Consider the following 24860-nt stretch of genomic DNA (forward strand, 5'->3'; position numbering starts at 1 on the left):
CTGGTCCCTGGTGACCTGTGGCATTTGACACTTAAAATCTTTAACTTGTAGCCACTTAGTTCAGTGGGGCCCATTAGGACTGGGTTTTGAGGAGCCAAACTTGGAGGAAAACCTCCTGATAAGTCGGAACTCATGGAAAACTGTGCAATAGTGACCTTGGTTTATCATCCATACTCTCCTTTTTTTTTTCCTGCCCTTCTGGATCTTTTTTTTCTAGATCTAGGTGGAAGTACTCTACCTCTGTCCTCTTCCCCTGTATCTACCGAATTTTATGTACACAGACAGTATCCAAGATACTCTGCCAACTTGTTGCTCTCCCTTCCCTCAAACTATCATGCCTCAAATGATCTCTTCTGTCCAAGGGGAACTAGTCAGAATCCCAAATTCACAGGGGTGTTTGCAGTTCCAAATAGGATGCTTGGTAATTCAAATGAATACCTGGCTAACAAAATACTTGTGTATACTGAATGGATGGAAGAGATGAAACAGATATGTTTTGAGCCAGAGTTGGGGTAGGGGGGTGGCAGAGTAGGGTTAAAAGAGCTGTTAAAATAATAATTATTAGAATGTCTTTTGTTAATGACTGTCACTGAATCTGACCGGCAGACAACACGATAAGGAAAGTGGTTGCTGGGGTAATCATGGGAAAAGAAATGGACCTTTCCTCCCAGAAGATACCTCGGTTCTCTTAGAGACTGGGGCACGCCTGATGGAGTCCCCTGGACCAAGCTGGAAACAATGACTGCACCAAATTTTGTGACTTCAAGGGATCCCATATAGAATGCCTCACTTCTCTTTCCCAAAGTCTACAAAATCGTCTACACAGGGCTTAGAGAAGTTGGGATTGAGAATGGGGACAAGACGGGATTAAAGGGAGAGTTACATAAATCTGAAAGCGACAGCCCTCCTTCTGTCTCTGCAGGCTTCCTTATCTCAGCCCTCCTGCTTCTGATTGATCCTACAGCAAGGGGTTGTGGGACGGGAGTGGTGACCCCACCACGCAATGCCTCTGCCTAGAACAGGTGTGGCTTTCTTCTAAAAGCTTTTAGAATAGCTCGCAAAGGTGGTGAAAACAATGAAGCAAAAATTACTTCCGTTTACTTCGTCTCCTGAGCAACTCCTCAGTCCCCCAAAGAACTGATCCAAAACTAACAGCTTAAAAGAGACAAACTTTTCTCTTTTATCTCATTTGCATCATGTTGTTAACAATACAGACTTCCCTTAGCCCACTTAGTTTTCTGGGGGAGATGATGACCTGGTTATATACGGTAGTTTTTGCACTGTCTTCAGAAAGGACAGCGTCCCAGGAATGACACGCCCTCTCCGCATGCGCTGATGAGTCACGTGTTTCCGGTTCCAGCCCAGAGCTTTTCCCGGAGCTTCTGCATACTTTTCTGTCTATTGAAAATGTGTATTTCAGGTCCCACAAGCATCACAGCATACTCTATACAGAATTAATAATCTTTTTAAACTTTACTTGAACTAGGTCTTCCAGTTGGCATTTTCTGAATTAATGGAATCGTCAGGAACCCAATCATGCAAACAAGAAACTTAAAAGTTACCTTCTTGATCCTTCGTTATCTGCAGCCCATGGACTGAATCTGTCGTTTTATTTTGTCTGCAGAACTTGTGCCTCAATAAGTTTTCATCTTTTCTCCTCTAATTGTTATAATAGTTGGGCAAACTGATTTTCTTACCTCCTATTTGGTTTTCCTAGAAACTATTCTTCACATTTTTGCCAGTAGGATATTTCTAAAATGCAAATCCTGTCTTTCTCTCTTAGCATTGTCAAGTAGATCTATAATGCAAGACATACATGTAATTTAACAATTTTTAGTAGCCAATTAAAAAAAGCAGAGGTGAAATTCATTTTAATTATGTATTTTGTTTTGCCCAATATACCCAAAACATTACCATTTCAACATGTAATCAGTCAAAAAATAATAATGAAGTATTCTACATTTTTTGCATACTACATCTTCAAATTCAGATGTGTACTAGTTTATACTTATAGCACATCTTAAGTTGGGCTAGACACATTTAAAGTATTCACAGCTACACGTGACTGAAGTGACTCCCTTACTGCTCTGCACAGGACTAAATGATAGAACATCCACCTTAATTTGCACAACTTATGAAGTCTCTTGATTATCTGCTCCCATCCTATATCTACAGCATCATCCCCACCAAATTCTATACAAACACTATACTCTAGCCCTACTGAAAATGTTCAAGTCTTCCTATGTTCTTGGCATCCATGCTTTCTCTTCGCTGGGAAGAATGCCTTATCTCATCTACACAGTGATCAGCTTACTCTTTATATCATCTCTGTGAAATTCTTCTGTTACTGCTAAAGACCCAGATATCCACCCTACACGTACACACCCTGGCTCATGCACAATATGAACGGAAGCTTTCTTTATCCAGTACCTTCTAGTCCTATCATACTAAGAGGTCTTCTCTCCAACCCTACGAAGTCAGATCTTGTAGAATTTACTCTTGGCTGGCATAAGGAAGAGACATATTTAAATCAGTATTTTATTTCCTTGCTTAAATTCATGTTCTGAGAAATTTATTTTTATTATTTTGGCTATAATTTACAAACCTACTTCTTACATAAACATTCAAAGTCTCATGCAATTATATTATCCATAGTTGTTTTATAGTACTTTTATAATTCTGAAATCCCAAAAAATCTTCAGAAAATAAGATAATGCAAAATTTCAATGAACTTGCTAATCATTTTTCAATTAGTTTTTTTTTTATTCTTTAACTATAACACAAATGCCTTATAACAAGTTTCTAGTGTAGTTGGACAATTTAAATCTTTATTTGCATTATTTAAAAAAATCTATGTGTCTAAGTAAGCATGTCTTCTGCCTTTTGTGAATATTCTGAACTATTTACAATGAAGTCAAGAAATATTTTTCCAGATATGTTTATTTTTTTATTCCATATGCACTATGAAAATTTGTTCTCCATGTAACAGTGTCAAATGATACAGACGTATAATTCCAAATCCTCTTGTCTTTGGCAGAAACAACTGCTTCTGATAGTTTTCCAAATATCCTTCTGGAAGCTTCCTATAAATTTACACACACATTTGTACTTCCCTCTTGTGTATAAATGGGATCATACAAGAGCTATTTTTTGCAACACAAATTTTTAGTTTATCTCTGTTTTGGAGATCTTTCCATATCAGTACATACAAGTCTATATTGTTTTTAACTTTTTTTTAAGAGCAGTTTTTAGGTTCACAATAAAATTGAGAGGAAATATGAGATTTTCCATATACTCCCTGCCCCTACACATGCATAGCCTCCCCCATGATGAACATCACTCACTAGAATGGTATTTTTGTTACCAAGGATGAGCCTACATTGACATACCGAATCACCCAAAGTCCACTGTTTACCTTAAAGTTCACTCTTGGTGGTGTACTTTCTGTGGGTTTGGGAAAATATATACTGACACACATGCATCACTATAATATCATGCAGAGTATTTTCACTGCCCTAAAATTCCTCTGTGCTCTGCCTCCTTATAGCCCCACTCCTGCATCAGCAACAATTGACCTTGCTACTGTTTGCATAATATTGCTTTTTCCAGAATGTCATATAGCTGGAATAATCATACATTATGTATGTAGCCTTTTCAAATTGGCTTCTTTCACTTAGTAATATCCATTTAATATTTCTCCATGTCTTTTCATGGTTTGATCGCATATTTCTTTTTAATCACTGAATAGTAATCCATTATCTGGATGTACCACAATTTATCCATTCACCTACTAAGGGGCATTTTGATGGTTTCCAAGTTTTGGCAATTATAAATAAAGCTGCTGTGAATATCTATGTGCAGCCTTTTGTGTGGATATAGCTTTCAACTCCTTTGGGTAAATGCCAACAAGGACATTTGCTGGATCATATGGCAAGAGCATGTTTAGTTTCGTAAGAAGTTTCCAACTGCTTTCCAAAGTGGCTGTAGTATTTTGCATTCCCACCAGCAATGAATGAGCATTCCAATTGCTCCACATTGTTGTCAACATTTGGTGTTTTCAATGTTCCAGATTTTGGTCATTCTAATAGGTGTATAATCCTATCTCATTGTTTTATTTCATTTCCCTAATGACATGTATGTGGAGCATGTTTTCAGATGCTTATTTGCATCTGTGTATCTTCTTTGGTGAGGTGTCTGTTAAGATCTTTGGATCATTTTTTAATTTGATTGTTTATTATTGCTAAGTTTTAAGAGTTCTCTGTATATTTTGGATAACAGTCCTTTACTAGATGTGTCTTTTGTAAATATTTTCTCCTATTCTGTGGTTTGTCTTCTAATTCTCTTGGCATTGTCTTTAGTAGAGCAGAAATTTTAATTTTAATAAAGTCTAGTTTATCAATTCTTTCATGGATTTTGTCTTTAGTGTTGTATCCATCATTCTTTTAAAAGCTGAAATATTGCCATTTAAATTGATTTCAATGTTTCACTAGTACAGAGAATGTAGCAACAAACATTCTTGTTCAAATGTCTTTGGACACAGCTATGCTTCTGTAGAATGCATTCTTATAGGTGAAGTGAGTGAGTCAAAAATATACCTATTTAAAATTTTGATAGATATTATTAATATTCTTTCTCCAAAAAAGACTACCAATTTCCACTAGCATCTGGAGTATAAAAAATAAGAATCAAATTTTAAGAAACTGTAATTTGTTTTAACCAACTGTAATTTGTTGGTGGCAAGAGCAGTTGGTCAGGCATCAGAAGAACTGGTTCCTATTCCCTCTCTGATGCCTTAATTAGCTCTGTGACATGACATGAATCACTTGACCTTTCTGTCTCACTGGACCCTTTGACGTGCACCTCTTAAAAATGCTAGTAGATACAGTTTCTAGCTTTGGTTTTCAAGCATTTATCAAAATTCAATATGCTTATTATGTAGTTTATGAAGACTTCATTCCTAAGCCAACCTGATAAATATTCTCCTGGCCTAAATTCTTCTAAAATGGGAGCTAAATCCAGGGAAAAGTTAAGACTTCCAAGAGCTACTCAGATTCTCAGAAGCCAGTCCTGTATTTGGTGCTTGGCTACCTGAAACCCGCTGTGGTTCAGAGACCTGCTTTTTTAAGTATCTAAGGCCAGTAGTGATTCCAGGAAGGTAACAGATGATCAGTTAGAAAGAGAGGATCAGGGGCCAATATGTGGCACAAATCCACTTGACAAGCATTCTGGGAGGAAATGCTGTGTTGCCAGCATAATCTGTTTCTCCGTGTTCCCAGGTGGAGATTTTCTGTAATGAAAAGTTTTAGTTCCCACACTTGTGCCAGAATAGGATTCAAGCAGTGACCCACGTTAACACTGTCTTTTTTCCATCACCATCGTAAATGTTCGGCTGAAGTAACAATGCTACTGTGAGGTGACGGAGATAAAATCCACTGCTCCAGTGAACCCGATGTCAGGTTTTGCTAGGAAAGTAAGTGATTAGAGTGTCAACTGCAACTATTCTCTCTCTCCATTTCAAATGCTTATTTCAAAGAGGAAAAGATTTAAAACTATTCAAATCCGAATTCTGAAACTGAAAGGAAGATTGCTAAGTGACGTCAGTTTGTATTTTTTTAGGGCACTGAGCTGTCAATGTTGCTGTTCCTTGTCTTTGCCTGGTTTTGAAAAAGATTTGTGTGCTGTGAGGGACTCCCAGAGATTCTGATTTAATTGACCTTGGAAATGACCCTACATCATCATTTTTAAAATCTCTCTAGGTGATTCTAATACATTGCAAAGAGAGCCATTTGGGTCTTATGCCACTTAATATGGTTGTCACCAGTCCCATGTGGCACTGAACACTTGAAATGTGTCCAGATTGAATTGACTCGCATTCGAAAACTTAATACCAAACAAGTAATATTAGTAATTAAAATATTATCTATATCATATTCTAATAATAATATATAGCACTAAATTAATACTAATAACACTATTACTGGTGTTATATTAATAATTAACATGCTAATAACAATAAGATACTATTTTATATGGATTATATGTTGAAATGATAATATTTTGGATATACAGAGTTAAATAAAATATATCCCTAAAATTAATTTACCTGTTTCTTTTTACTTTTTTTAAATATGATTCTAGAAAATTTAAAACTACATATGTGGCTTAAAGGAAGGGCTCAAGATGGAAGAGCAGAAAGAGCCTGAGCTCATCTCCTTCCATAAGCACACAAAAATTATATATGCTTCCAGAGCAACTATCTCTGAGAACAACTTGAAGACTGGGAGAAAATGTTTTCCACAACTAGAGATACAAAGAGTTGGCCACAAGGACATGAGTGGGAGGAGTGCAGATACAGTCTAAGCAGAACTCATACCCCCAGTTGGTGACCCACAAGCAAGAGGTACATCACAACCGCTCAGGTCATGAGAAGAGAGGGGCATAAGCCCCCACATCTGGCTCCCCAGCTGCATCAGGAAGATGAGCCTCCAAGACATCTGGGTTTGAAAGTCAGCAGGGCCTCTGTTCAGGGGAGGTGGAGGGTTGCAGGAAACCACAACTCCACCCTTAGGGCACGCACAAGAGCTCTAGGACCTAGCACAGAGGCAGGAGTTTGAAAGGTGTCTGGGTCAGACCCAAGTGCTGATCTTGGAGAGCCTCCCAGAGAAGCAGGAAGCATCTGGGAATCCTTTGGGGGATGCGATGACAGCAGGAGGCATTTTTTGATCTTATTCTGGTAAGCTGACACCGGAGAAGGCATGCACCATTTCAGGATCCTTCCTCTTGACTCTAAGTGCTAGGGGCCTGCCCAACACAGGCTATTAACCTGGAAAACTTAGATTTTGGAAGTCAGAGTTTCAATAAAATTATACGCAAAACATCCCTTTGTAACTTTGCTTTAAATGGGATATGATGCTACATGAAAAGTATTAAATTCTTGACTTACACCTACTAGGGATTTAGATTCTCTGACATATTTACAGTTTCTACTCTAAATCATCTATATTTCATTGTTTTTATTGTTTGCTACGTATGTAGTTCAAGAAGACTTGAGTCTCCTATATGCCCCAGTTTTGCATGAGTTTGCAATGAGTGTTTGGAATTTTCTTAGAAGGAAATCGTAGGCAGTTTAAAGCTGGGCTCAGATCGTGATTGTTGAATCTTTGCTTTCCCTATATATGACTCACGTGTATTTGATTGATTTGTGTAACTGTTCAGAGCTTCAGCTTTCTTTACTAAAAATTCAGGTTGTAACTCTCTGTTACATAGCCCTTCTCAAGATTAAACTTATCTATCAGCATCTAGTTAGGGCTATGCATGTATTAGATCAATGAGTGATGACTCTCACTCTTATGTGGTATTTAAATTTTGTCAGAAATGCAGAAGACACTAAGTTAGTGTTTTTTTTTCTCTGAATGACACTGCATGTTATGAGAGAGGCAGTTTAATGTAGGACACTGGCTCTCAAGCCAACATTAAGTTCAAATTGAGTTTCCGTCACCTACTATTTTTGAGATGCTGGGCAAGTTTTTAAATCTCTTGACTGCATTTTTCCTCACTCACAAAACAGATTACTCATAGTACTTACTTCATAAGATTATTGTCAATACCAGTGATTCAATACGTAGGAAAGCCCTAGAACATGGTTCCTCACAAATAGAAAAGCTATTTAAGTCTAAACTCATTCTGGCACATTCTAGCTACCCAATAAATGTGTTATTTTAAAACTGCCTCATGGTCAGAGACAGCTCTGACTCTTGAGTGGAAAAGACAGTTTGGGGGAAAGGGAAGAAAGGCTTTGGACTTTTCCTACAATACCAAAATGCATTGGGTAATAAGAGGCCAAAAAACATGGGTTAAAAGAGAATTTCTTATCAAAATTAATGGAAATAATCCAAGTAGCATTTTCCACTATTCTTGCATATATTTTATGAGTTACTTCTCATAAAACTTGAAAGATACTCAGGACAGAAATTACTATTCCCATTTTAAAAGTGGTCAAATTGGTGTTGACAGTTTTGGTGATCAACAAAGGGGCTTGGAGCAGATTTCTCTCCTTTGCCTGAATTCTTCAAAGATTTGGAGCCTGGAATCATTAGAGGCCTTTATGCTCATGCACCTCCTCAAAGAGCCCAGGTGAATTTGGTGTGAGTCTCTCCTGGTTCTTGGATCTCCCATCATTGGCTGATGACCCTGCGTTTTATTCGGTGGTGTTAAACTCTCTGGAGGAGTAGGTTATCCTTGAAACTTAGCTTCGAGAAGAGGTACCTGGGTTATCCTCTGTTGAAAGACACTGAGAAGATTTTGCTCAGTTTAATTGCTAAGTGGGTTATATTCAGCTGAAAGATGGAAGGCTTTGCTCACTTGAAAGATACTGAGTAAGGTTGGACTGGGTAGTTAGGTAGAAGGCTGCCCTGCCATTTTTCCTTGAACTGGCTACTTTAATAGGGCCTGTTGGAGTCAGTGTGAAGATACCTCATGAGAGCTTTCAGCTCCAAAGAAGGGACATCTCCTCCTGGCCAGCGACAGCTCTCTCAGGCAACTGAGGAACTGGCAGGAATGGTGAAGGCAAGTCCTCATACTGTGCAGCCGTCCCTATAGGGGAGGCCATTCATTTTCATTTAAAATCTGCTCTGCGAGGGACATGCAAAAGAGCTGGCCACTCCACGATCTGAGCATCCAGAGTGGTCTTAGGCTATGGAAGGGAGAAAACAGACACGGAATGCGGCTGCAACAACACTAGGGTAAAACCTGTAGAAGTTAAGCTTGCAAACAGCACATTGGCACACCACACAATTATCACTAGTGATTTTATCTCAACAAACTGACCTCAAAATGGGGAACAAATCTTGCAAAACAAAAGAAAAAGCAATGACAGTGCCAGCCTCCAACTAATACCCCAGCCAGATTTATGTCAATGTATGTAGAAAATTTACACTAATAAGTACTTACTTAATTAGAAATTAAGGAAAATCTTGCCCTGAAAGTGACTTTAAAAAGTGAGAAAACGAAAGATACTTGGTTGAGTTGCCCATGAACACAGAACAGATGAAACACAAAATTACAGCTTTTGTCTTCCAATTTTGGTTATTTTTATCATTATATCACAATGTCTACATCCAAAATGATGTTGGTAAATGACTTCTCCAGAAAGGTGAGATAAGTATTTTCTGGATTTTTCCAAAATGTTCATTTAACTTCACTGTTGAATCCCTTCCCAAAGGAATTTTCCTCAAGTTAATACCCACAACCTACGTAGATATATCTCTGAAAAGATATCAAGTATTAGTTCTTCAAAGCTATGGTTTTAAATTTTGAAGAACTTAGGAGCATTTTTATCATGCAAACTGAAATAAAATACACAAGCTAAAAGTTGAGTTCTGTTTTTATTCAGCAGACTTTCTGAGGACTTAGCCCAGGACACAGCACCTCAGATAGCTCTCAGAGGTTGTTTCAAAGTGGCAAGGTAGAAGCCAGGATATATGAATTTTTGTAACAAAGACCAGGTAGTTGGAACATCAAAAGTTTACTGTTAATAAAGAAAATGAGGCACCTCAAGTTAAAGAATTTAGCACTTTTCTATGTATAGGAAGGTGCAAAGGTTGGGGCTCATTGAAATCATTCCTTCGGTATGCACCTGGCTGTCTAGGGCTGGTGTCCTGTTCTTTCCCATCTTGAGTTCCCTCGTGGGCACCACTGAGGATGGCTGCAGAGGCTGGTCCCCCTGCTCGTCTGCATCCTGAGTTCCCGCCGCTGACTGTCAGGGGTGTCAGTAGCAGCTGATGGTTTGATGGCCACAGCATTCTTTGTTTATTGATAATGGCAGGTGATATTTTTCATTCACAATCACATGAAGTTTTTGTAAGCAAAGCTCTTGTGAATATGTGATGTTCTTAAAAATATAATCTTCAGTGGGATGTTGATGCATTCTAGGTACTTCTAAAAATCTGTTCTAAATTACAAAGGTTACTGTTTCCCCTGAAGGCACATTGGTCTCAAGGATAATGACACTTTTCTTTTGTATGGAATTGAGAATGGCTTAGTTTTCACCTTTATTTGAGAATTTGCTAGGCCCACACACATTGTATTAGAATTCTCACCTTTCTGGAGAAAGCCATTAAACCTTTTTAATGCTAGGATTCCCTCTTTTAAGTTTTAGGGTCTTTAAGCTAGGTTTACACTCTTTAGAGTACATGTAATATCTTAAAATCAGATATTTAGTGAATTGCCTGTGTAGTGTTCTAATCTGGGCATAATTTCAGAATACTGTTGAATTTATTTTATTCACTTTGTTTGTCTAGTTATCAGTCTCTATATCATAAAATATTTGGCTCCTGTAATCTGAGCTCTCAGTATTTGTCCTGTGTACAGCCAGGGGTTCCCTAAACTTTTGTTGCAATTTGAGACTGGAATAGGTCTTATCTCTCACACAAGCAACCATTTATAATCTGTTAAAAGGGTGCACTTCCGTTGATAAGTTATTGCTCAGAAACCACATGAATACAGAAACACAGGGGACTTAGGTAAAAGGATTGTGAAATAACCCAGTTCCTATTTCTTACAACTCAAATTTCTTTCAGTTTAATCACGTCTGCTGCTTTCCCATACGTGCTCCTTCAGGAGATGGATCAGCCCATCTTTGCAGAAGCTTTAAAAGCCTTCCTATAAAATCCTTTCTGTTTATTGTTAGATGGTTCATACAGTTATTTTTGGACCCAGAAAATCAAGTTATTGGTTTAGAAAAGCCTTAAGGTTAAGGTCAGTGATTTTATCCAACAGGGATTTTTGTAGTTCAGCTTGTTACTTGACCAACACGAAAACATGTGATGTCTTTGTTAGATCCCATTTTAATTCACTGTGCCTTTTAAGACCACACAAAGAATGCCCATCAGTCTTTCATTGCAGGGGTCAGAACTCAAATGCTTATGGGACTGGGCTGCTAAAGTAAACCAGCAGAATGGGTGGTAGGGACTGTGGCCAACTGGAGAGTAAACACTCCTGTCAAGAATAGGAGGGTGGGTGGACCAAGAAGAATGTGTTCCTGAATGATACACAATGTCAGTCATTTTTATTATTTTTTTTTAGGCACATGAGCTCCTCATTTCTTTTGAATGTTACCATTCTCCTGGAGCCTTGCTTGTTTTTCTTCGGTATGTTCCCACCTGGGAACAAATGGCGTCCGTTGTTGACATGTGGTGTTTTTGTTGACATGGAGCAGAGATGTGGAAAAGTCAATCCACCTGGTTGTTTTCAATCTGTTGCTGGCTCCAGAGCCAAATACCTGACTCACTCATGCTCAGGGCACTCAGGGCATGTTTACAGCCATTTCTACTTTTTGCAAGAGACTCCTACTGTGTGCTCCCTTACCTAATCAAATCCCTCTGCTTTCTCTTTTCCCGGAATTCTTCTTGGTTAACATTCACCAAGCGTGGGTACCCCTTGTGGTTTTCTAATTGATAAATTAAATTTATTTTAAAAATCTTTTTTTTAATGTTTAGAGATTTGAGGGGGGACATAGAGCTTGCAGGAAGTATAACATTTTGAATTAAATCTCACCCATTTTATAGAAGATAGTCCAATTATAAAATAATAGAATTGTGCTGAGTATGGAATTAGCCTCTGGGCTTTTAAAAAATTATTGCTATTTTTTTCCTTAGATTTGCCTATAGACAGCTTTGTTTTGGTACAGCACACACACACACACACACAAACACACACACACACACACACATATACACATGCACACAAATTTACTTATAGGAAGTGCCTAATTTTTCCAATGACCTTTTCCTTTAACTGATGTATCTAGCATTTCACATCTTACAATGCCTCCCAGCAATTTATTTTTTTCCCTAAGCTTATTCCACTTGAGTGCCTGAGATCTGTTAAAAGTAGAAATGTTGGGTTAATATTTTAAAATTAATTTATGCCCCCATGCTGATGCAAAAGAGTGGAATGACTAATCTGAAAATTCGTATATACAAAAAAAGATAGAGATCGAGAGGGTAGCATAGAAGCAAAATTCAAAAATTGTGTGGAGAAAGGTGAGAAATCAGTACTCAAAGCAGCTCTAACTTTTCGCCTCTTTAAGCATCACTTTTAGAATTCCGATATCATGAAAAATGTAGATTTAAATATCTTACCTTCACAGTTCACATCTTTGTCTTATTTTCATTTGTCCCCTTAGAGTTTATTACAGCTGCTGGTATGCAGTTGGTGCTCACATCATGGTCATGGAAAAGATGATAATCTGACACCTCTTTCACAGATTTAAATTATTTGAACATATAGAAGCTTATAAATATAGATTTCATTATTAGAATATTTGATATTTATTGAGCACTGAATGTGCCCAGTATGGTTAATTATTTTCTGTATTATCTTTTTTTTTTTTCATTCTCGCCATGACCTCATTTTATAGACGAGGACTAACTGATGCAGAGAACTGAGGACACAAATGTGATAAAGTGGCAGAGCAAGGATTTGAATCCAGGGCTGTTTGACTCCAGAACCCATACTTGAGACTAGTATTCTTTTCAGCCAGATTGAGGGATTGAAGGCTAAATTTGTCAGCAAAGAAGCTAACCAATAATTACTTGGGTCACTTAGATAAAATCTCTGATTTCCTTGGAAATAAGCATTTTAGGCTTTTAGATTAGAGAAGAATTTTAAGCTTAGGAAGCAATGATTGTTTTAACTCAATGAATAGTTTCCATTTTTTTCAGATTTTCATACAAATAATATATAAATATAAGAATAAAAATCAAAATTGTATACATTTGTTTAAAATTAATAGATAAAAGATCATCCTTCTTACCTCTAGTCTCTGTCTACTGAAGGAGGCACTTTTTAACCATTTCTGCTTGTATTTCAAGACTAGTGATTGCTTTCATACCACTAGGAAATATTTTTATAAAGTGCTTCTGCACTAGGCTCTATTTTAGGTTCAGAGTATATACGAATAATCAACACTTAACGTCATTCTTCTTGTGGAGCTGAGTTTCTAGTGAGGGGACTGTCCATAGACAAAAGAACAAAGAAGCTGGGTGATCTAAGAGTGGTAAGTGCCATGAAGAGAATGATACTGAGTAATACATGGAATGGTGTGGAAGGGTGGTGAGAATTCAGTTGATGTGTTCGTTCATCTTGGGATTGGACCTCTTCTCTTCCTTTTTTATTTTTATTTTTTTAAACTTTTTTTTTTATTGAGTTATAGTCATTTTACAATGTTGCATCCATCTTCTCTTTCTTATCATTAGGTTTTCCCAAATATCTTGTGACCTTTGCATGGCTGCTCCGACTTATGAATGAAGGATCAGATGAATTATTGGAGGTGTTCCCCACTCTTCCTCCATGAGAGAATTATACCTGAGTTTTGGGAATGTGGGTAGGGCTGGTCACCTGGCAGGCAGGCCAGCTTTATTCTAGGAGCTGCTGTTGCCAAGCACGAGTCAGCTGTCGCGTCCCCACCATCAGGTCAGAATGGGGAGGGATTTTCTCTGAGGTGACTACCAACAGGAGAGATGCACCTGCAGGACTATTTGGGGCTCAGAGGTAAGATAAAGAAAGAAAGCTTTCTGGTGAGAGAATTTTGCCTCTAATCAGCTCCATTGGAGTGTTTCTAGAATGGAATGTGGATGTAGTATGAAGAGATTTTTTTTTTCCAGGAACAATAAAAAATTAAACGTTTATATACAATTTTCTGTTTACTAAATTTGAATCAATCCTTCTTAAACTTTTCACAGTGAAATGAAACATGTTTCAGGGCCATGGATGTGTGTCTTCTGCTTCAACCCAGTGCCCCATGTATATTGGCATACGACACATAGAAAATGACAATATTTGGTGGTAGACAGACTGAGGGTACTCAACCTGGTCTGGGGCTTCTGGTCCTTTCCTCAAGAGCCGAGACAATATCTTAAGACACACAGAGCTAGGGTAACTGTCTTCACGGGTTTGTCCTCAATAGTCCCGGTTTACACCTGTTGCCCCAGTGATCTTCTCTGAACAGTAAGTCATACTGTTACCCTACCCATAATCCATTCATGACACACAATGGTCAAGGAATCCTGAGAGTTTGTTTTCTGGGGATTGTTCCAGCTCTTTTTGTTGGCCTGGTGCAAACTCTGCTGTTGTGCATTAAAGGAAGATGAGGCAGGTGCCACTGAAATTGAGTGACCTTTCCATGAACTTTCCTTAATTCAACATTTTGATTTCTGTTCCACCACACTCCTCCATTTCCATAATCCCCTACCTTGAGATTGAACAGCTAATAGCTCAGCCAGAAGAAAACCCCTCATGCCTGCTGTATCATTCTTCTGTGTACTTTCTGGGTGATACCTCCCTGAGCTCTGATCATTCACAAAGTCCCATCTGCTTTCTGTATCACATAAAAGTTCTAAATCACGAGCATGTTTATGTGTCACTCCTTTTCTCAACATGAATAGTGAATAGATGCCTTTTTGAACTTTTTTTATTGAAAATTTTAATGGAACTTGAGTAGAGGGAAGAGAAGTGTGGATGATCAATTCAACATCATGATCCTAAAGTTTTTACTCTCGCTTATTAACTCAATTGAATTGGAAAAATAGGCCATGTATTCTGTTTTCTCTCTTGGTCTTTTGACAGGGTTTTTCACATTTATTAAGGGCAGAACTTCAGAGATCTCATCTCATCTTGGCATATGGCAGTGGGGTTATCCTACCAGCCAGATCACAGGAGCTGCCAGGGTATCCAGGTAAATTAGATCACAGCAAAAGTCATATCTGTCATCTGTGCAACGTAACTTCTATGCTGTTCAATATCCATTCTGCCTTTGAACCTAATGATCTAGAGATCACTTTGAAACTGTGTAACCCTATGGGGACAGAACCCTCACCTCCATGTCTTCTGCTTTAGCTCCTCTCTGAAGTACCTACATAAGAGTGTCCGATGCACCTTTCCTGTTGTTGTTTTACAGATGCTAAAACTCTCACTAAATGGAAGGAGTTAACTACTTGATGACCACAAGCATGTAACTCCCAAACATACTGGAGCCTGAGGGCTAATAACGTTAACCCTGAGACTGTCCTTTTATCTCACCATCAACCAATTATTGTGCACCAGCCAATTACAGACTCTGCAACTCCCTTCCCTCATCTTGCCTTTAAAAGCCTGAAGCCTATTGAGGAGTTCGGGTCTTTTAACATTAGCTGCCCCTCATTACCTTGTCTGACACCTTACAATGAACTCTGCACTTTCTTTCATCACAACCCTGTGGGTCAGTAGACTGGCTTTACTGCTAATGGGCAAGCAAACCCAAGTTTGGTTAGGTACCCACTGGACCTATTAATTTGCCTGCTCTTTTTATTTGCCTTTTGAGGTAGATTTTAAGTAAAAGATTTTTAAAAGTTAGTAGCATCCCGACTCAGAAATGCTCTAAAGCAGGAGTCCCAAATAGACATTATGGAATAGATTAGCAGCCAAGTGCCAGTGACATTTTATAATCAGTGCTTGCCAGTGCCTTTGAAATTTGGAATGGGAGAAGAGGAAAAGAATTTAGAAAAACTCTCATTTAAGCGGCAAGTCTTTGCGCATCTCTAATAAGCTGCTTCCTTTCTTGCCTGGGGGTTTCCTAGGAAATCAGCTGCCTGCGACATAGCAGGAGCACCAGTGGCTTTATCTTTTTGCCTCCTGCTGCAGTGAACAGGCAGCATGCAAACCAGTGACACCAGTCAATAATTTCATGCTGTTATCTAGACTGGGGAGTTTACTCCGTGAAACTAAACTAAAACCCTTTAAAATTATTATGCCACTAATCATATAAAGATACTGCAGAACAACCAAGTGCATGGCTAGGGGAAAATCAGACTTAGGGAGAATTCAGGGGGGAAGGCAGGAAGAATACTTCTTGTCTCCATGTTTAGAGTTACTACGGAGATGATTTTAATGGTGTCTCCTTGCTCGGTTATTGGAAGATATCTATATCTATACATTCATATGTAAATATAATATAGATATAAATATATTTAATATTGATCAATTTTATTGATTGATTTTAATTTTTTAAATTGAATGGTAGTTGATTTACAATGTTGTGTGAGTTTCAGGTGTACCAGCACTGTGATTCAGCTGTGTGTGTGTGTGTATGTGTATGTGTGTGTGTGTATATATATATTTATATATATATTATATATATATAAATAAAGTATATGTATTGGTATATATACATATAATATATTATTTCTCAGATTCTTTTCCATCATAGGTTAATACAAGATATTAAATATAGTTCCCTGTGCTATGCAGTAGATCCTTGTTGTTTATCTGTGTTATATACAGTAGTGTATATCTGTTAATCCCAAACTCCTAATTTATCCCTCCTCTTTTCCCCTTTGGTAACCATCAGTTTATTTTCCGTGTTTGTGAGTCTATCTCTGTTTTGTAAATAAGTTTATTTGTATCATTTTTTTAGATTCCACATATAAGTGATATCATATGATGTGTGTCTTTCTCTGTCTGACATACTTATTATGATAATCTCTAGGTCCATCCATGTAGGTTAAAATGGTATTATTTCATTTTTTAGAACTGAGTAATATTTGATTATATATATAATATATATCACATCTTTATTCATTCATCTGTCAGTGGACACTTACGTTGCTTCCATGCCTTGACTATTGTAAATGGTGCTGCTATAAACATTGGGGTGCATGTATCTTTTCAAATTAGAGTTTTGATCTTTTCCAGATATATGTCTAGGAATGGGACAGCTAGGTTACATGTTAACCCTATTTTTAGTTTTTTTAAGGTACTTCCATACTGTTCTCCAGAGTGGCTGCACCAATTTACATTCCCACCAACAGTGTAGGAAGATTCACTTTTCCCCACAAACTTTCCAGCATTTATTATTTGTAGTCTTTTTAATGATGGCCATTCTGACTGGTGTAAGGTGATACCTCATTGTAGTTTTGATTTGAATTTCTCCAATAATTAGCGATGTTGAGCATCTTTTCATGTGCCTGTTGGCCATCCACATGCCTTGAGAAGATATATTTTTATCATTCTTTCCCTGAACCAAAATAATCACTGGGTTTACCACTGCAGCATCACACACTGTGTATCATGGTGTCTTTCACGAACATATGGAAAGGAAAGTGATGCCATCCAAAGGGGAAGGAGCTGCCCAGAAAGACTTTGTACTTTTGGTCACTATTTAATCATTTAAAAAATTTAGCAAAATGATTGAACTCTAGATATAGCTAATTATTCAGTCCATACAAAAATATAAAACAAGGCACCCATAAGAGAGGATCTCAAAAGACACATTCTCACCAAATCATTTTTGGGAATTTAGTCAGAGGGCATGGGTTGGAGACCCACTTCTGCCTTTTACCTATAGTAGGAACTGGGCTGTCTTTTAACCCTCATGGGATTTAGACTCCCCATATGCTGAGAAGGACACTGGTACCAGGCATGTCTAGTCACAGACTTCCTGTGAGCAGCTCATAAGAAAATAAATAGAAAATCCTCTGGAAAGCACTGAGATACTATTAAATATGAGGCAGTAGTATTAATAATTTTATACCTTTGTCTCAAAACTTGACATCTAACAACTTGTTAATCCTGTGCCAGATAAGCTGTTACCTTATGTAGGTGTTGTCCCTTGCAATTTAAGCTGGTTGATCTGTTAGTTCAGCTGAAACTGAACACAGACATCTGTAAGAAATGGATTCTCTTTAATACAAAGTTCTTTGATCATTCATCAGTTGATTTCATAAGCTTAGCAGAGCTGGGAAATATTTAACAATAGAATTCTAATATTGGTAGGAGTTGAGTTATTTGGTTATAACACACTTTAGTCTGAAATCCTTGATTTTTTTTTAATTGTATATGATTTTTTTTTTTCTTATAGATGTTTTTCTGGCTCAAAGGAAATTACAAACTAATTTTCTGTCTTCTACTCAAATTCTGGTCCTCTTTTAGTTTGGCTCTTGCACTTTAAACTTGTGAAGCTAAAACAGTGTCTGGTTAAAAGCAATCAGCCTTGCGTATCTGCTCTGTCCAGTTCAATGTGTAGTGTTGCATTAAGCTTCTATGTAATTTAGGTTTCCTGTGACTAACTAGTACCACTACTGCAGCTAATTTTAAAACATTTCCCCCACTCAGCTTTTTATAGCTCCCTCCTACATGTGTTACTAAGAGAAAAATTTATGCAAATATCACATCTCAAGTTCCCAAGCATGTCTGGTTAGAAGTCCTTGAATTACAAAGGAAAACTTCAGGGTAAATCCATACATACAATCCTCCTCGAAGCTTATCAGCCTGAAAAAGTGAAACCCGCATATTCAGCTTCTGAGCTTTGCTCTTCTAAGGTCTACACACAATTGGTGTGAGGCTCATTGTAGTCAATTATACAAGAAAGAGAAGGGAATTCACTGAGAATCCTGTCCAGTCCCTTTGCTGGTTGGATGAGAAAATGGAGCTCTGGAGAGATTAACTGGCTTTCTTAAAGTTACACAGCTGGCCCTTGGGTGCACAGCTGGAGTCAAAATGCAGATCTTCAGTACAGAGAAATGCCTTTTTCACTACTTCCACAAATCTACCTAAATTCTTTGCTGCCCCATATTCCACGCCCTTAAGAAAACAGAAATGCAAGAATTTTGCCTGCTTGAATATTTCATTTTCTGACAAAGTCTTGTTGACCAATGAAGATGTAAAACTCTGCTTCCTGCTGTAAAATTTAGGCTTTCTTGGAAGTCCAAACACAAATGGAAAAACAGAGTTGAACCTTTCAAATTGTTAACCAAATTGAATTATAGGAAATGAAAACTTTCCCACTTCAGTGAACAGCCTTGTGGACAAGTGTCAACTTGAAAATAAATCTGTTAATTTATGAAAGGCAAATTAAATCCTTCTTCTCAGAACTGACTTCTTTAACCTCTGTGTTAAGGACATCTAATTGACTTGGAGTAGAATAAAGAATCTGCTGATATTTTCAGGAGTAAGGAGAATTAGCCATGTCCTCACTTAGTATCCAAGTCCTTGCTTGGTACTAATGAGCTTTTTGGTTAACAAGGACACTTTTCCTTTCTAATTAATACAGCCACAATTCTGAGAGCAAAATAGATCTCACTCAGCGGAAAACGGCAGATAACTACTGAGCAGACCCATCTTATTGGTCCTCATCTCTTTATGTAGCATTTATGGACCAGACCGCAGAAATTTGGGCATAAGAATTTTTCTAAACATATTGAAGGATTATTTGGAAGGTAATTTTTACTTCTGTTTCTTGAGGAAGAATAGATTAATAATATAGAGATGATTTTTGCAGTTTAAAGATTAATATTATGAAGTTACTTCAAGTTAATTGGTAATAAATTTGGAATCACAGAATCATCTCCTGTGGTGGAACATCATGGCAGAATGGAAAGAATAATAAATTTGGAACCAAAGCAGCTGACTCAGCCGCTATATTGATTGAGAGATCAAGAAAAAGTTATATATGTTCCACATTTGTTCAAATGAGATAAAAGTTCCTATCTACAGGGTTGTTCAGATGATTGCATGAGAGAGGTTTCTGAAAAGAAATAATAGGACCCAGTGCATAGGCAATCTGTAAAGAAAACAATTATTCCGATCTTAAAAATTAATTCAATATGTTAGGCAGTTAGATAGAGATGAGCAGTAGGCAAAGAGGGGAGGAAAAGGGAGGGAACAACCCAGAAGACAGCAGTACACCTGTGCTCAGGATAAGGGGCTTCAAAGAGTTTTACTGTCTCTAAATGAGGGCCAACAAAGAAGCCAGTTAGAATTGGAGGCTGTGACTGCACAGTAGAGAGAAGGACCCGACCTAAGGTAACAAAATGCTCATTATAATGTAATTAACATTAGGGTTTGGACCCCCTCCTGTGGGCTTTTCTGTGTGCATCATGGGTAAGAGCATGCACAAAGGAGAGGGGTATGGCTAAGCACTCAAGGGACATGAGCCATCAGTCAATCATGAGAACACCCCTAAGCCAGGATGTGAGACAGGAGACTCAAAGGAGTGGCACCATTTTCCTCTCTTGAGCTGGTCCGCCTTCAATTATGGAAGGTCCGCCTTCAATTATTTGCTTTGATAACTTTTGCTTTACTAATAAAACTTTCTGTTTACACAATGCTTTTGGTGTCCCATTTGAATTCTTTTCTCTCAGGTAAGACAAAGGACCCAGGCCTTTTCCCCCTCCTTGCGGTAACACATGGAAGACAAAGGAAGGAAAGACCACAGGTTAATACAACATAGGTAGTGAAGGGTGACTGGTAATGCTCTTATTGCAGTTCATTTTGAGTCAGATTCCCAGGAGCGCTGTAAGCGTCCAGGCTGCTGCTGATCCTCTTTTATTTGGAAAGTCATAAAACTGAGGAAAAAGCTATTCTAAGCAATTTCTTTTTATAAAACTGGAAGATACTAACCTGTCTCCATTAAATCCTACTACCCATCATGATGACCCATAATCTCATTTCTCTCTAACTGTTGCATCCAGAAAAGCTTCATTTCTGACATTTTTCTATCCTCTGCTATAGTCCATTTATCTGGAAATATGGGATTTTTCTTATTTTTTTCTGAGCAACAGGCACTTAATTTGTAAATAATTTGAAATTATTATTGTTGAAATTCCATACCATTGATAAATGAAAAAAAAATAACTGCCGTAGTTCAGAACAAAAAAATGACTAACTTGATGATTTGGGAGAAGAATGTAAGTTGAAAATCCTGCCTTTGTTTCCCGTCTCTGTCTCTTCGTTTCATACGTATGTGCTTGGGAAGTTACCTCTCCTCCCCTAACTTCAGTTCTGTCTTTAGTAAAACTGGAAAGATATTTCATACTGATTGAGTTGTGCCTTCCAACAAGGTTTCTGTAAAAGGTCTCATTTTAAAGTGAATACTTCGAAAAGCTCCTGTAATTTTTCTATTTCACTAGTGTCAGCAGTAATTGTTGTCCAAGAATAATGATTTTTGGATCTGCCTTTTTTTCAAACTCTGCCCAGAAAAATAAACGCCAGAAGAAATAGTAAGACTTTAGGAACTTTGTTTTTCGAGTCTTGAGTCTGGCAATAAAGTGTTCTGCAGACAAAGAATTTATCAGGTTCTGTGAGAGTCAGTTCTGACTCAAGGCTCATTTAACTTATACAATGACTTTGACTAAGGATTTGTAACCTTGTATTCACGGGTGAGTTTTAGACCCTTCGTCAACCTCCTCACCCTGTATTTACTTTGTATTTTCTGGGAGTTATTAAGAATACTATTTCTTTAGGTTTTCAAAATTATAGATTGCCTAGCAACTTCAGAACCTGACAGTCAAAATACTAAGTTTAACAAAGCTACTATAAGGTAATTGAAGGGAAACAGAGTTGTAATTTTCCAGAACATGGATCTTGGTATCATTACTCCCCAGAGATGCTTTAATATTACATATAAGGGGATGTCTTGTGCTGGGTGGAGAGTGAACAAGTTAACACAGAAGGTAGACCTCTTAGGATTACAGAATTACTCATCAGGAGCAGAATACCTTTGTAAAACTTGGAAAGGGATCCACAGCCTGTGATGTATGTTGAAAATGAGGCTAGTCTTTTGCATTGTTAATCTCCCTTATTTTGTCTAAAATATTATCATGGGAAATTTATTCTTTCCACTAAGAAGTCTGTTTTCTGAGAAATCTGTATTAAAATGCATACTTCCATAGAAATTCTTAAAAGTCTGTTCTGGGAGGTTTCTATCCTACATATGTCTTTATCACAAACATATTATCACATGGCCTCTGCCTTTGAAAAAGAGGCTAGAAGAGATTAAAAGATTTATGTAAATAAACTGAAGTCAGAGTATAACATGGCAAGTGCCACAGAAAATTAAAGACAAACAAAGGAGTACAGAGGAAGAAGAAATTACTACCTAAGTTGTCTCAAGAGTAGGAATAAAATGGCGGGGCGGGGGTTGTTGGTCAGAGGGTGCAAACTTTCAGTTATAAGATGAATAGGTTCTGGGCAACTAATGTATAACATGATGACTGTATTTGTAGTACAGCAGAAATTTCCTATGAGAGTAGATTTTAAGTGTTCTCATCACACCAAAAAAAAAAAAAAAAGATAACTATGTGAGGTGATGAATGTGCTAATTAACTTGATCATGGTCATCATTTCACAATGTGTATGTATATCAACTCATCAGATTGTACACTTTAAATACTACAATTTTATTTGTCAATTATACTTTAATGAAGCAGGTGGAAAAAAAGAAAAGTAAGAGAAGACTAGGAGGGTAGACACAGAGGATTATATACAGGAAGCCATACATGAACTGGCCTTTTACGATACAGAGTATTTGGATATGTTGATATTGGGTAAAAGGGCCTTTCAAGAAAAGAAAACATTGTATTTAGAAATGCTGAGATAGGAAATTTGTGACATATATGGAGTATGGTACCTGTGGCACAGGATACGCAAAGGAAACAGCTGAAAGTAATGAAGATTCTCAGGACTATAGGCAGACCTCTTAAGGTTCAGAGGTTTTTTAATCCTTGTTGAAGATTCTCCATATAGTTTCCTTTGGGTATCTGGATGACTTTACGTCAGCCTAGCTCACCCACATGGCCTTTCTATTCATAGCTTCTTTGGCAACAACCCCAAACAACCTTTTCCTCTCAAGAAAATATAGTTCTATTGCTCCTTACTTCAGAGTTTTATAGAACAGTGAGAGAAAACTAAAGGAAAGGTAGTTCAAAAGAAACACTTGTAGCTCCTTAAAGGAATAAAGAGGATGAGACTAATGGTCTTGAGACAGGAGGGAAGAGGGCAGGGCACAACCACTGAAGGAATGACACACCAATTGAGGACAGGACAAACTGGTTAGAACCCAGATGGTGAAAAGGTTCTACTTCCAGTAGACCTTGAGCCTCATGGCACATCCATGGGCACAGTGATAGTTCCTAGGCTGACCGTAAAAGATCAAAAAGTGGGCAAGGGGGCCCAATTCCTAGAAATCCCCACCCCTTCCCCAAAGTAGTTGGAATAATCCTGCTACTTGTTAGCATATGAAATTATCGACCTCGTAAAAACTAACAATGCCCACAGTGTGGTCGCTCTATCTCTTGCCTTCTGAACTAAAGATACAGCTCTTTTCTCCTGTGACACTGGTATACAGTATAAACATGAAATACAGATATTCCCATAAAGGTTCACCATTGACTTTGTCTCACAAATTAGGCCATTTACTTGAGTATAAAAGAAGTGAAATAGGGAAGTCTAGGAAGGCAAGTCACTTAGAATTATTAAATTGTTGATTAAGGTATGGTGACTAGTGATGTATATCTTTCATTTTGTTATTTTTTACCTGTATAACCACATCTGATATGAAGGGAAAAATTAAAAGATGAATTTGGGAAATAAGGTTTACCAATCTATGAGATGAGATGAGGTCCTAACCCTACAGTGAGCCATTTTACATTTTCTCCATTAATAAGTGAAAATGGCCTTTTTGAATTATTTCTTACATAATTACTCAGCATAGCAAATGAATATGCAACATAAAACTCTATAATCAAAATTAATCTGCCTTATTAATGTATGTGCACACACTTTGGGCGTAGGAACGGAAGAATCTCTAAGTGAGATTCTGTGATGGTTCATTCTTTGTTTTATAGATATGGATGCTTTCTCACTCTCCAAAGGTTGTGTAGACTATTATTGTGAATGGGATCCAGTAGGTGGACCTTTTCAGAGCAAGATTCAGAGAAGAGATCCAACCTCCAAGTATCGGGAGAAAAAAATCATAGCATGCACCCACAGTGGGAGCAAGTAGCATCATTCTATGCAAGTTCAATTTCTATAATCCAAATATCTTATTCCTAGATATGATTACTGCACATATTTGCAATGCTACCTCCACATAACTGACTGTAAGTTTTACTTATATATTGTAGCTGGGAAAACAGATTTGCTCAGGGTATGTAAGTTACAATGACTCTTTCCTTCTGAGTTTATTGGTACACATTTGCATACCAAAGAATAATACTTACTTGAATTTGTATGTTGAGCAAAAGTTATGGAAAGCACGTGTCTATTTTTTCACCCACAGACCTAAATGTTACTCTGTAAAGTGAATCACATTGATTTTTCAATATCTGGTTAAAAGTTGGAGATACACCCTGGGATTGCCAATATTACCAGTTGCTTGTGAGTGAACTTTTAATGAGAGATTGACATGAAGATAGGAACAAATGATTGAGATTCAAATAGTTTGTAAGAAATATTAGTTCTGGACAGGCTAATACATGCAGAATGAGATCAGAAAAGACAACACAATTTTGTTCAGAGAGTCATAACAAACTAATTCAAAACTTACCTTCTACTAGCTTAGATGTTTATAAGGTTTTTCCTCTTTACTCTTTCTCTGTCATTTGTGGATGACATAAAAGGTTTTAGTCAATTTTGATTGGACTCAGAACTGGAAAAGGGTCATGGTATCTGTCAGGGAAAGAGGAAAGCAGTTAAGAGTCTCAAGCTGTGTGTCCTCAGTTTATTTAGGATTCAGTGTCTGTAGAGTCTTTTTCACTTTTTTTTCCCCCTAAGGGAATATCTTGAAATAGCTCAGAGGATGATTTGGCCAACAAGTTTAAGAACCTGATGAATTTAGAGCGCATGAGGAAACACATTTTTACCGTGAAGCATTTTGTGAGACATCTCAGTTTGCACACAGCTTTCTGTCGGAGTCCATTAGTAACTCCCCATAGAAATCCCGCACATTAGGACAAGATATTTCCCCTCTGTTGGTCAGAGAAAGAACTGATGTAGAGATGATAGAGTGTCAGATTAGTAACACAGAAAGAAAGCTTTCAAATCATGTG

This window comes from Vicugna pacos, chromosome 12 (genome assembly GCF_048564905.1).
Source record: "Vicugna pacos chromosome 12, VicPac4, whole genome shotgun sequence".
NCBI classification, from domain to species: domain Eukaryota; kingdom Metazoa; phylum Chordata; class Mammalia; order Artiodactyla; family Camelidae; genus Vicugna; species Vicugna pacos.